The sequence below is a fragment of the Mesoplodon bidens genome, assembly GCF_964165515.1.
Source record: "Mesoplodon bidens genome assembly, chromosome: 5".
Taxonomy (NCBI): domain Eukaryota; kingdom Metazoa; phylum Chordata; class Mammalia; order Artiodactyla; family Ziphiidae; genus Mesoplodon; species Mesoplodon bidens.
The window spans coordinates 29,530,775-29,543,297 of record NC_138161.1 but is presented as its reverse complement, the minus strand read 5'-3'; the positions used below and the strand labels follow the sequence as shown (position 1 = coordinate 29,543,297).

The following is a 12,523-nucleotide window of genomic DNA, read 5'->3' as shown; positions in this document are numbered from 1 at the left end:
GTAAGGCTGGTTAGAGCAGAGAAAAGCAAAATCAAGTAAGCATGAAAAACTTTGATCCTAATAGAATTTTAATGGGTACCCAACAATGCCTTCATTGTTAATATAGGCCAGTGCAAAGAATATATGATCATAATGTGACTTTTAGGCAGATTATTTTCATTTTTATAATCTATAGTATGGTCCTTGGGAGAATGCAAACACGGACTACTGATAAGGATTATCTGAAACCAGGGCGGACTTTATGGACATGTAACCTGTGTTATTGCACAGGGCTCTGCTCTCACAAAGGCCCCATATTCAGCTTAATGCTCTGCTATTGCTGTCTTAAAATTCTTAACAATTTTGAACAAGGGGCCTTGCATTTTCATTTCACACTGGGCCATTATTCTAAGCACTCTGGCCATCTCCTATTATGTATCTGGTCCTACCTGAAACTCATGTCTTACCAGAGACTAGAACTAGGCTCAATGAAAAAATGAAGGTACAATCTTTAAGATGCAGTTAATGCTAACTGACCTTAAGCTTAAAGAAGACAAGTTACAATGGCAAAGCCGTGTGTGTGTCTGTGTGTGTGTGTGTACGCGTGAACATGTGCGCATGCAGGATTTTTTTTTTTAGGACAAAGTTTATTGGGAGCAATTTGTTTTAATTGATATTCATCGAGCATCATTCCATTGTTTATTGTTAGCTACTCATGTGAAGAGCTGGTTGATGTCTATAGCACAAACATTTGTTTCAGATAAATGGGTATTTCAGTTGGGTAAGTTTTAATTAAGCAACCTTTATTGTACAAGTAGTTGTTTTTGAAACCATGAGAAAATTACTATAATTTGCTAATTCTGTTATCCAGAATCTGAAAATGCTGAATCTTGTCTACTATAACCTTGAATATAATTTTGACCATGAATGACCCCAGCATTTGGCAGCAAAATAAATAATAAGAAACTTTTCCAATGTAATGTGCTAAATTATTTTTCTACTGCATATACCTAGGCACAGTTTAACTCTTCTCAAGTTCATAGAATTATTTGATTCTGAAATGAAGGATTTATTTTTAAAACCTGCTTCCATGCCACTTGCCTATAGTGCTATTCTAGCATATCACATTGCATAGGGATTTATTTATTTACACATTTGCCAAGGGAGCACGCTAAACTCTTAACTCCTTAAGAACAGGTGCTGTTGCCATTCATCTTGCTATTCCCAGAGCTGAGAAGAGTTTCCAGGTACCTAGAACATGTTCAATAAACATTTAATGAAGAAACTAAGAAATAAATAAATCGTGATAAAAATATCATTTTTCTTTCAACAAAATAAATATTTCCAAGTCTTAAAGGAAGACTTTGGTCTTAATAAAACCAAAATCAGGGTTTTTTGTTTTGCAAGAACATTTTAAACTTGCATTATGCTCTTTAGCCCATAACAGCTATGTTCCTTCCAGGTGGGGATGAAAGAAAGCATACTCTTAAGTGAAATCTTAAACATCTTAAGGGTAAAAATAGTGTGTACTTAACTGTCATATTCAGAAATTCATTATTTTATTGAAGGAGATTTTTGTCCTGTTTAAAACAAAAAAGGTTTGCTTGAATACGTTCACACAACACATGTACAAATAAAGAAGAACACTATATATATAGTTTTCAAAGGATAGGTATGTTGATATACTTTTGCATTAAACTTGCTGCTAATAATATAATTGTTCCCATGCTCTACTAGTAATGACCATGAATAGGGGTCACCATGCTTTTGTTTAAGGCTGAACATGGTTTAGTTCAGCCTTACTGTATTAGTATTAGTTTCCTGTGGCTATAACTAACACAAAATCCATAATGTAAAACAACAGAAATTTATTCTCTCCTAGTTCTCTAGGGCAAAAGTCCAGGACCAGTGTCACTGGACCAAAATCCAAAGCATGTCTGCAGGGTCACACTTCCTTTGGAGGGTCTAGAGGAAAATCCATTCCTTGCCTCTTCCAGCTTTGGATAGCTGCTAGCATTCCTTGGCTTATGAAGACATCGCTCCAATCATCAAAGCCAACATCTTCAAATCTGTGCTGTGTCTTCACATTGCCTTCTCTTCTTTGCGTGTCAAATCTTCTTCCTCTCCCTTATAAGGACACGTGTGATTGCATTTAGGGCCCACCCAGATAATCCAGGATAATCTCCCTAATGAGATCCTTAACTTAATCATGTTTGCAAAGACCCTTTTCCCAAATAAGGTAACATTTACAAGGTTCCATGGATTACAGTCTTCTGTCTTTGGGGGCAATTATTCAGCTTGCTACTTTTTCCCTGTTCACTTTTGCATTAATGACTATGTAGTGGGATTCCAACTGATGTATAATAGTGTACATTTCTCTATGTTTACCGACACAGAAACGAGGGTGCTGTATGAGTGAGGGTTTAAGAACTGTAAACTAAATAACACTTTAAGGATAATGCTGCCTAAAGAAGCAGGCTTTGACAAGTAGAGCTCAGAAAGGGAGCTCATAACTTCATGATAATACCTCATATAAGTTAACGTTAATTGTCTCCCCCAAAGCAAGGCCATTAAGCAGGTTATTGCACCTACCTTTAGAATTTATTTTGGTATTTCTAGTGGTCCTATCTTTTCAATTGTATTTTACTTTTTACTTTTTACCCACCTCCTTGACAGTCCTTTCTGGTATATTTCATCTGTAAATATAACAAGAGGAGGAAATAAATGACCAAATAAGTACTGATAAGCTCTGCAGCAATCAAAGATAAAAGGCTCTAGAAAGACATCAGCAAGTGGAGTTTCATTCAGAAACACAGTTCCTAACCAATGGAAAGAATAAGTGTGTCTACATTCCCTCGTTATGAACAGCTAAACTGTCAGTGACCTTGTCACTAACCAGGGAGGAATTCTCTATTTCATTTTTTCCACGGTGTTGAGGTAAGACCCTCTGAACCATGAAAAAGAGGTTTTATTCCTTCAACACATTTTATTCATCTCCTACCATGACAGATATCATGTACAAAGCCCTGGCTAATACAATTGCTTTCTTTCTCCCTGTCAATAGCTTTCCATGTAATTTTCAAGCCTTCAGAATTTTGCAAAGTTGTATGCTTGGTCATTTACAACCAAACCAAGGTCACAAAAGGACAGCTTAGTTGGAGGGGGGAGAAAAGGAAAAAAAGAAGAGTGCAAAGAAGTTACATAAATGTCCTCTAGCACATTCCCTGTTCTGAGGGCTGATGTACTGTAGCAATTCATCAGTCATTCTAATAGTCTTTTCATTTCTGTCTGAAAGCCTACTAAATGCTAACATCTTAAATGTTTAATATTCTAAAACATATTTTCATTAATCATGCAAATTATCTGGGCATCCATATTTTACAATAACTCTCTTCAGAGATTGAAGCCTTAGGCTTCGTATATGAGAGACCCATGTTAGTGAATGATATTGTAGATGAAATATAACTTAAAGAATTTTAGCAATGAAAAGTTGCTAGTAAAGTTCCAGTAGCTATGTGCCATCATGTTTATTAAAAAAACAAAAATTGTATTAATGTCAGATACTTCTGATTAGGTAGCAAGCAGCGAAAATATGCACTAGCTTCATTCTATTCTATTATATTTGGTGGATGGACGTTAATGTTGGTAGATGGTATATTGTCCTAATAGAAATGACACTATGTTTCATAGCAAAATGGACTGTGGTCTCAGTTGTTAGAAAAGGCTAGAATATGAGTTCCTTGCAGTTAGGTTGGCCTGAACTGCACCATGAAAACCTCCATTTATGTGCTGCCAGTCACCCCACTTCCAAGGATTCTTAGTTGCTTGGGAAAAGGAGAAATATGTGGGTGGGCCCCATGAAACAGATGAATGAGGAATTGAAAGAGTAAAGGGCATGATTTTTGGTAATGTTCGCGGAAATGCTTTACCCTGAAGCTATTTGATTGTCAGCAGGGATGGAGGTTGGTCCTGAAATAGACAGAAGTGACCTGTGACTGTGTAAATGCAGTTGCACTGGAATAACAGAGGAGTGCTCATTGGATTCAAGAACATGACCTAAGTAACTGGAGGTCATGAGCAATTGTGGTGGATCAGTGCACTAGTCCAGCTCCCAACAGGAAACAGATGGCACCATAAAATTAGGATAATTCAAGGAAGACTTATTTATAAAGGGACTAATTACAAATGTAGGGGAACCATTAAGGGCTGTGTAGGTAGTGAGAGCTAACAGCCACAGAGCTGTTATTAAATATATGCCTCAGGAGACGAGAGAAAGGAGCAGTTATCAGAATTTGAAGGAAAGAGAGTCATTACAAAAAGTCACCTTTGGGGGACTATTGACCGTTGATTCAGGGGGACAGCCAGCACAAGGTGCTCTCATGGAGAGAACAAATACCCTGACGTCACTCCCCTCTCTCCCTTCAGTCTCCTGATGGGACCTTCCATTCATTGAGCCTAACAGGAGCCTGAAGGCACAGATCAAGAATGTGATCCATACAGGTTAGCTTCCCTGAGTGGATACTAAGGATTCACATGTGGAGAGTGAGGGTGACCTGGGAAGTCAGAAACATCTCATTTTAGTATGAATACCACTTCTTTAGTTATTTGACAAAAATTCATAACCACTCTTTGAATGTTTTTCTATGTTTCTTTTTTTAAAGCATTTCTTTCATGGCTAGTTTCTTTCACAATATCACTTGATACTACATTCATTATCTTAACAAAATTTCTAGTAGCAAGGCTGCTTCCTCAGTACAAAAGCATTAACTACCTTAGCCTCTGAGTAATCAGATATTAAAAAAAAAAAAAAACCCACCTAGCTAGATTCTGAACTGGTTTGCAAGGCAGAAATAGAGACACAAATGTAGAGAACAAATGTATGGACACCATGGGGGAAAAGGAGGGGCGGTAGGAACTGGGAGATTGAGATGAACATATATACACTAATATGTATAAAATATATAGCTAATGAGAACTAGCTGTATAGCATGAGGAACTCAACTTCGCTGTACAGTAGAAACTAACACAACATTGTAAAATAACTATACCCCAATTTAAAAAAATAAAAGTACTTAGGGGGAAAAAAACCACATAGCTAAATGCCATCCAGACAGTTCATTATTCTGAACTTTATTCTTAACATTACTATACCGTTTGGTATAACAGTGTGTTTTTATTTTATTTTATTTTTATTTTTTTATTTTTTGTGGTACGTAGGCCTCTCACTGTTGTGGCCTCTCCCGTTGCGGAGCATATGCTCCAGACGTGCAGGCTCAGCGGCCATGGCTCACGGGCCCAGCCGCTCCGTGGCATGTGGGATCTTCCTGGACCAGGGCACGAACCCATGCCCCCTGCATCGCCAGGCGGACTCTCAACCACTGCGCCACCAGGGAAGCCCCAGTGTGCCTTTAAATATCTGTAATCCATACTGCTAAAGGAATGCGGAAGTCTTCACTTTTTTACATAGTTTGTCTTCTTCTTCTTCTTTTTTTTTTCTTTTTTTTCCAGAGCTGTGGAAGGGCTTTATTAGGGCTGTTCTGAGCCCCTCATAGTGTTACAGGAACCCACTGGTCTTGCTGTTGTCTTTGCTCTTTGGGGACTTGGGAGGGGAGGCAGGAGGAGGAACAGCCTTCCTGGGAGAGAGAAAGCCCTTATTTGGGGCTGAGACCAGGTGGTGGGAAAAGTAGAAAATTCAAGATGAGAGGGGCCTGTTGGGGGCTGGAAGGGGATGGGGCTGCCTCCCAGATTGTGGAGGTCATGGACTGTGGGCTTTGTGAGAGGGAGAGTGGCAGTAGGAGGCGCCTAGAGTAGGAAGAGTGGATGGATGGTGCTTTCTAGGCACTGAATGTGTGCACCAGCCAGGGCACGAAGACCAGGACCAGGCATGGCCAGAGGGTGTGCTTGAGGAAATTGAAGATGTAGAAAAGGCTGATCTGATGGGGGGTAGCCCAGCCAGTCCAGGGGGCCCAGCAGCCCCGTGGACAGCACAAGGCAGGCTAGCTTCAGGCCGTATCCCAGGTATGCCCTCTGTACCTGGGCATAGCAGGGAGAGTGCAGGGTGATTCCCAGACCCAGGGCGGCCCCTGAGTCATGGCTCAGGGAGGCAAAGTGCCGGCTGTCCAAGTGTACTCACTCAGGCTGTTCACACCACTTAGACGCCAGGTTGATGGACCAAGAAAGATCCAGGCCCAGTGTAAAGAGAGTCCAACAGATGAGACTGGCACCCAGCAAGAGGGCCAGCGAGCTCAACCCATAGAAGCTTAGCTTCCGCTCTATGGGCACCTGGGGGGTGGTCATCAGCCAGCCCAGGACAGCACCAGTTATTAGGCCAGCCAATACCTGGTGAGGGAAATGTGCCAAGAGGAAGACCTAGGACAAGCCAACCGCCAGCAGGAAGGTGCAATAAGCCAAGCTAGGTATCACCCTCACCCAGTGGCTGTGGGTCCAAGTGGCCACCTGGAAAGAGATGGCCATGATTATGGGCCAGAGAGCTGCTCCTGTGATCTTACAGTGTCCAGAAGGGCTGCCTAGACAAGTTTCACAAGAAGAGGGGAACTGGTGAACCTGGGCTGGAGCCTAGCTGTAGTACCCAGACTCATGGACCCACCAAAAGAGCTTGCCTCAGAACAGAAACCACATGAAGACAAGGTCAAGCCTTGCGGTGATGAGGCTGATCCAGAGCTCTGCAATGCTCACCCAGCAAGACGCCTAGTAGGCCGCAGGGAAGTAGAACGGAAAAAGGCTCTTGGGGTTGCCCAGAAAGTTGACCCAGAGCCACACGTTCTCTAACCAAGGCAGCTGGTTCTGCACCTCAGCCATCATGATGCCCTCGCCCGTGTGGACTCTGTGACGACCAAGGGGCCGGCCCGGCCAGGGTTTGATCAGAGGGTTGGTGATGTGTCCAGGGTCCCTCCTTTGCTGCTGTGAAGATGGATATGTAATATCAAGGGCCAAGATTCCTTCCAGACCAGAGCTTTCTCCTCCAGCACCACTACCCTCCTAGATATTTTGAGATCCCTTGGAGAAAAGGCTAGGGACAACCCCTCCTCCGGGGAACCAGGCATCCCAGGCCCGTGCTGAAGCAGGACCCTAAGTTTGCACACACAGCTGGCAAATTGATTCACGTCTTCCTTCCGCAGCCCAAGACTCTCTTGTTTGAATTCATCTACTGTTGATTTGTAGGCTGACAGATAAGCCTCATGATTTTGATGGGTCGTCCCCAAAGGCTTGAGAGTTCTTACACATAGAAGGAGTTGATGAATTGCAAACAAGTATAACAGTCAAAGTCACACTTCCTCCCAGTTCTAAGCTTGCCTTGCCCCTCCCCTTTCCATAGTTTGCCTTCTAATTATATTTGTCTAGTAAAATATTTAACCATTTCTTCCTGAATCATGGATTCTAAGGTACAATAAAAATCCAAAGGGAAATATATTTGGCGTTATATAGAGAGACAGACTTTTTCCCAGAGCATTTTCAATGATTACTGCAGGAATGAATGAGTAAAGGTTTCAAGAATGAATAGTGGCAGAAAACCAACTTACTATTATACATAAGTCTCTGCAGCCCCTGGGTACAAGTACTTCTGTATCTCCTTTTGTTGAGTTCTCTATTTTTTTAATGAATATGCATATTGGGGAAAAAAAGCTTCCATCTGCTCTCTTTTAGCTGATTCTATCACATTTTTGAGCTGTGCATCATTATGGAGCTTCAGAGAAAGATGATCCTTTACATTACATATGGATATAAAGGAGAGAAGGAGTTGATGAATTGCAAACAAGTATAATTTATATGGACAAAGTGTGCCAGAAGTGCTTTTCACCCCATTTTACTCTGCAAATGGAATGATTCCTGCCCATTCACTTGGCCTAGTGCCCAAGAACTCAGAGAGGAAAGCCATGTCTTTAGCCTATGCATCAGGATTTCACCTCTTTCCTGTGAGGAAATGATGCTTTGCACTCAGGCTCACCAGGGCCCCCAGAGGTCAAAAAAAATCTCTGAACATACTAATGTTACATTTTTTAGGTTCTTTTGTCTTGGCTTCTTAAGTTATAATATCATACAGATGCATTGATACTCTGTGTATGTGAGAAGTTTGCGTGATGGAGTAGGAAAGGGGGAGTAATGAAAAGCTCATATTTTCCTGGTAGGCTCTCTTTGTTCTTTGATTTCCCATGATAGATCATTTGCCCAAATGCCCATAAATTTTGCAAATATTTAAATCTTACATTTAGGGTATCTTCCTAAGGGCTCCTTTGTTGGCCATAGCACACTTGCCTGTGACTCTGTACTGTAAAGACCAGGGCCTAAGGTGCACTAATAACCCCAAACCTTTTATTTATTTAATATAGGCCTTCATTTATATATTTAATCATTTCTTCTTCAAAAATGATTATCCCTATCATGTGCCAAGAGTGAGGAATCAGAGCTAAATACAATATAGCCTCTTCCTAAACTACCAGGAGTAAACAAAGAAATATTCTGTCATGACAAAATGGTCATGAATCTGTAAAGGTCTGTTAAATCAGCTGACTCTCTCTCATTGCTGCTGGACAGCACATTTGTCTTAGCCCTCGGGCATTTGTGTCCGAAGAATTTCATATCACTACAAAACCATGCCAGTATTATGGTAGCATGTACACTGCTTTGATTTTATGTTCAGATATTAGTTTTTATGCACATACTGCATGCATTGTGCTGGTGCGTTAAACACATTGTCTCATTTAATCAACAAGATAATGTGGAATATTAGTACTATAATTATATATATTTTGTAGAGGGAAAAAGCTAAGCTCAGAGAATAAGTGACTACCCAAAGTCACACAGTCCTCAAACCAGGATCTCCGGTCAATGTGTTTAGGTCAACATTGGGTGTGATGAGATGAATTCAGTAGTAAGATAGGCAGTAGCATAAAGTGAGGGTTACTTCTGTCTTATTTCCATAGCCAAAAATCTGGTCAAATTTAGAAACTGCTGTTCTTTTGCCTGTATTTAGTCCCTATTCATTTTACTTTCAACCTTTACATAATTTTAGCATGACTTCCCACTTTTATGAAAGAGTACATGAAGTCTGCATGCTGATGGGTTATACAATTTTCTTTATTGGTGGTGGGGAGATGGAAGTGGGTGTGTGTGTGGGGTGGTGAAGTATCTAAAATTTCATCATATTATTTTTCTCAGAACTTACGCCGGTAACGGAAGTTTCTCAACATGAAATGTCATCAATTTGGCCTCACTCAGGAAGTTGCAAGGCACTTGACTGTAACCTCAGAGAATTGGACAGTGTCTAAAAGCTGAAAATTTTTAGCTCGCTGTCATTTCAAAAGTTTCAAAAGTTATTTTATTTCTTAATGAATTCTTTTTACAATTTAATTGATTAAAAAAAGCTTCTGATAAAATACTTCAGGGTGAAGATACATTCCTGTTTATATCAGCAATAGAATAGTGGGTGGGGGAGGAAACCAGAATTTAAATCATCTAATTTTTGCTCTTATCAATAAAGTATTATGAAGATTTTATCCATTTACCTGAAATAAAATTTCTCTAACCATGCATACTGTCACAACAAACTTGAATCTGTAAATATAGGCTATCACTGGGATCAGAATAATCACTGCATTCCAGAACGGTTTTACAACCTTTCTAAACTGAAAGACTCAGCTGGTTCCAATGGAGAGGCTGTGGCAAGATTGTGATGCAGATTATATGATCCAAAGGGTTTTTATGGCATAGTCTTGGGCAGCATATATATTCCATGTCTAAATATTGTTGAGTGATTAAATAAATGAGTGAGACTGGTTCTCTCACCAGGTTTCAGCCTAAGCCAGTGTAATCATCTGGTAAACGTTAAAATGTCAATCCTTGAACCACCTTCACATCTACTCTTTTTTTTTTTTTTAAATAAATTTATTTATTTATTTTTGGGTGTGTTGGGTCTTCGTTTCTGTGTGAGGGCTTTCTAGTTGCGGCGAGCAGGGGCCACTCTTCATCGCGGTGCATGGGCTTCTCACTGTCGCGGCCTCTCTTGTTGCGGAGCAAGGCTCCAGACACGCAGGCTCAGTATTTGTGGCTCACAGGCCTAGTTGCTCCTCGGCATGTGGGATCTTCCCAGACCAGGGCTCAAACCCATGTCCTCTGCATTGGCAAGCAGATTCTCAACCACTGCGCCACCAGGGAAGCCCCACATCTACTCTTAAAAGACTCAGACTCGTGTCTCTCTCCCAGCCAACAGTGGAAGGTCTAAGTCTCTCAACTACCTCACAACCTTGGATGACCTATTTATTGCCTTTCCACTCCTCTTTATCCAGCTTTCCATGGTCAAGAGAAAAACCTAAGGAAGGTGAGGCTAGAGCTGCAGGGATTGAGTAAGTAAAGTAAAGGCAGCAGTGTTCCCAACATGTACTTCTGCTACAGTGTCCTTTTCGGTGCTGTGCTCCATGATAGGGCCATCCTACCAGCAACTGCAACCTCAAGGTGTCTTCACTTTCCTCCTTTCTTCTCTCTTTGCATGAATCCAAGTTCTCTTCCTCGGCTTCAGTCTCCTCAAGGCCTCTGCAGCACTTCTGCTCAAAAGTATTTCCCTAATTTCTCGACTGGTACCTTCACTTTGAAGGGATTGAAGTTATGGCTGAGTATGTTTCACAGGTGATATCCACCATTTTACAATCAGGAAGTTCCTTATATGCTTCCCAACCTACAATTTCCTGGCATCTTCATAAAGAAGCTATACTCTCTTGACCTCCCTGAGGCAGCAGGTTGATTAAAGTTTAAAAATTACGGTCAGTGGTTGTGCTGTGTCCAAGGAGGCCCTAGAATAATCTCTTTGAAGTAGTAGTCCTACAAGGAGTGGGGCCATGATGGAGCCAGCATGTTGGAAATTTGAAATTGAAACCTGATTTCCTGCTGTGGAGAGGGAAGAACAGAAAGAGACATGTACTTTACTCCTGACCTGGACACTACATCTGGGATTAACTCGCATGGATCTGGAAAAATATGATAGAGATTAACAGTGTAATGTTGTCCCCAAGAATTTAAAATAACACTTTGTGTTTCCTGATTTTTCCTAAGGCGTTATTTATTTATTTATTATTTTTTTAAAATTTATTTATTTATTTATTTATGGCTGTGTTGGGTCTTCATTTCTGTGTGAGGGCTTTCTCTAGTTGCGGCGAGCGGGGACCACTCTTCATCGCGGTGCGCGGGCCTCTTACTGTCGCAGCCTCTCTTGTTGCGGAGCACAGGCTCCAGACGCACAGGCTCAGTAGTTGTGGCTCACGGGCCTAGTTGCTCCGCAGCATGTGGGATCTTCCCAGACCAGGGTTCGAACCTCTGTCCCCTGCCTTAGCAGGCAGACTCTCAACCACTGCGCCACCAGGGAAGCCCGATGTTTTACTTATTAAAAAAAAAAAAACCTTTTAGGTCACTTTGGAAGTCATTTACCTATAGATTGAGTAGATTGAGTTAAACATAAATATGGAATGTGTTGTATGGGAATAATCATTATATTTAATGCCCTCCAGCAAACAATTCCTAAATGCCCACTCTGTACCTGGCATTACACCAGAGATTAAAAAGACTAAACAAAATAATCTCTGTCACGAGGAGATTACAGTCTCATGGAAGGGCAAGTGTCATAATAAATAAAGTGTAACGTGATAAGTGTTGTAACCAACAGAGGTACAAGTTGCTATGGAAACACAAAGAGGTAAACACCAAAGGGAATCATGGAAGGCTTCACAGAGTTAAGTGACTTTGGTGGTGAGTCTCAAGACAGAAAACAGAGGGTGGCTTCTGGATATAGAAAATAGCAGGAGCCACTCCAGGAAAATAAGTAACATAAGAAAAGTTGCCAAGGGAAAAGTGAATTCAGGGCATTGCAAGTAGATTATTTTGGCTGGAGAATGTAGAGTGAGAGTGGGAGAGGAAAGGTATGACTCATAGGGTAGGTTAAAAATTGTTGGGAAGGATTTTCTATATCCCTGAAAGTTTAAATATTATACTAAAGACAATGAAAAGCCATCAAAAAATTTTAGGCTGGGAAGTATGTGATTTAATTTTGTATTAGAAGCTCTTTCTGGAGATCATGTGGAGAATGGATTAGAAGATAGGGTATTGACAGAATAGAAGTCAGTTGGAAAATTATTGCATCATTTCACACATGAGTTTATGAAGTTCTAAAGCAAGACAGCAACTTTGGGAATAGATAGAAAGCCATGAATATGAAAGCAGTTCTAGAGGTAGGATCCATAGGGCTTGATTACTTATTGAATCTGTATGAAAAGGATACATGTGAGATGAAGCAAGAAATTATTTTCTGCTTTGGGTAACTGGTACTGTTAAAGAGAGAGGTAGATTGGGAATAAAACAGGAGAGACAAATTGGCAGAGAAAATCAAGAATTTAGGTAAGTTGAGTTGAAGCTTCCTAGAGTGCAGTGGACTGAATTGTGCCTCCCCCGATCCCCTTAAATTCAGATGTTGAAGCTCTAAACCCCAGTGTATGGTATTTGGAGATGGGGTCTTTGGGAGATAATTAGGTTTAGATTAGGT

At 40.9% G+C, this 12,523-nt stretch overlaps 1 pseudogene across 1 annotated transcript; it reads right to left on the bottom strand.

The window, feature by feature from the left end:
* Nucleotides 1-5,813: 5,813 nt before the first annotated feature.
* LOC308617906 (glucose-6-phosphatase 3-like) lies at nt 5,814-10,831 on the bottom strand (annotated as a pseudogene). Its single transcript has 2 exons — nt 10,754-10,831; nt 5,814-6,978 (listed from the first exon to the last, which is right to left on the bottom strand). The product of its transcript is annotated as a glucose-6-phosphatase 3-like (transcript).
* Between the last annotated feature and the right edge of the window lie 1,692 nt (nt 10,832-12,523).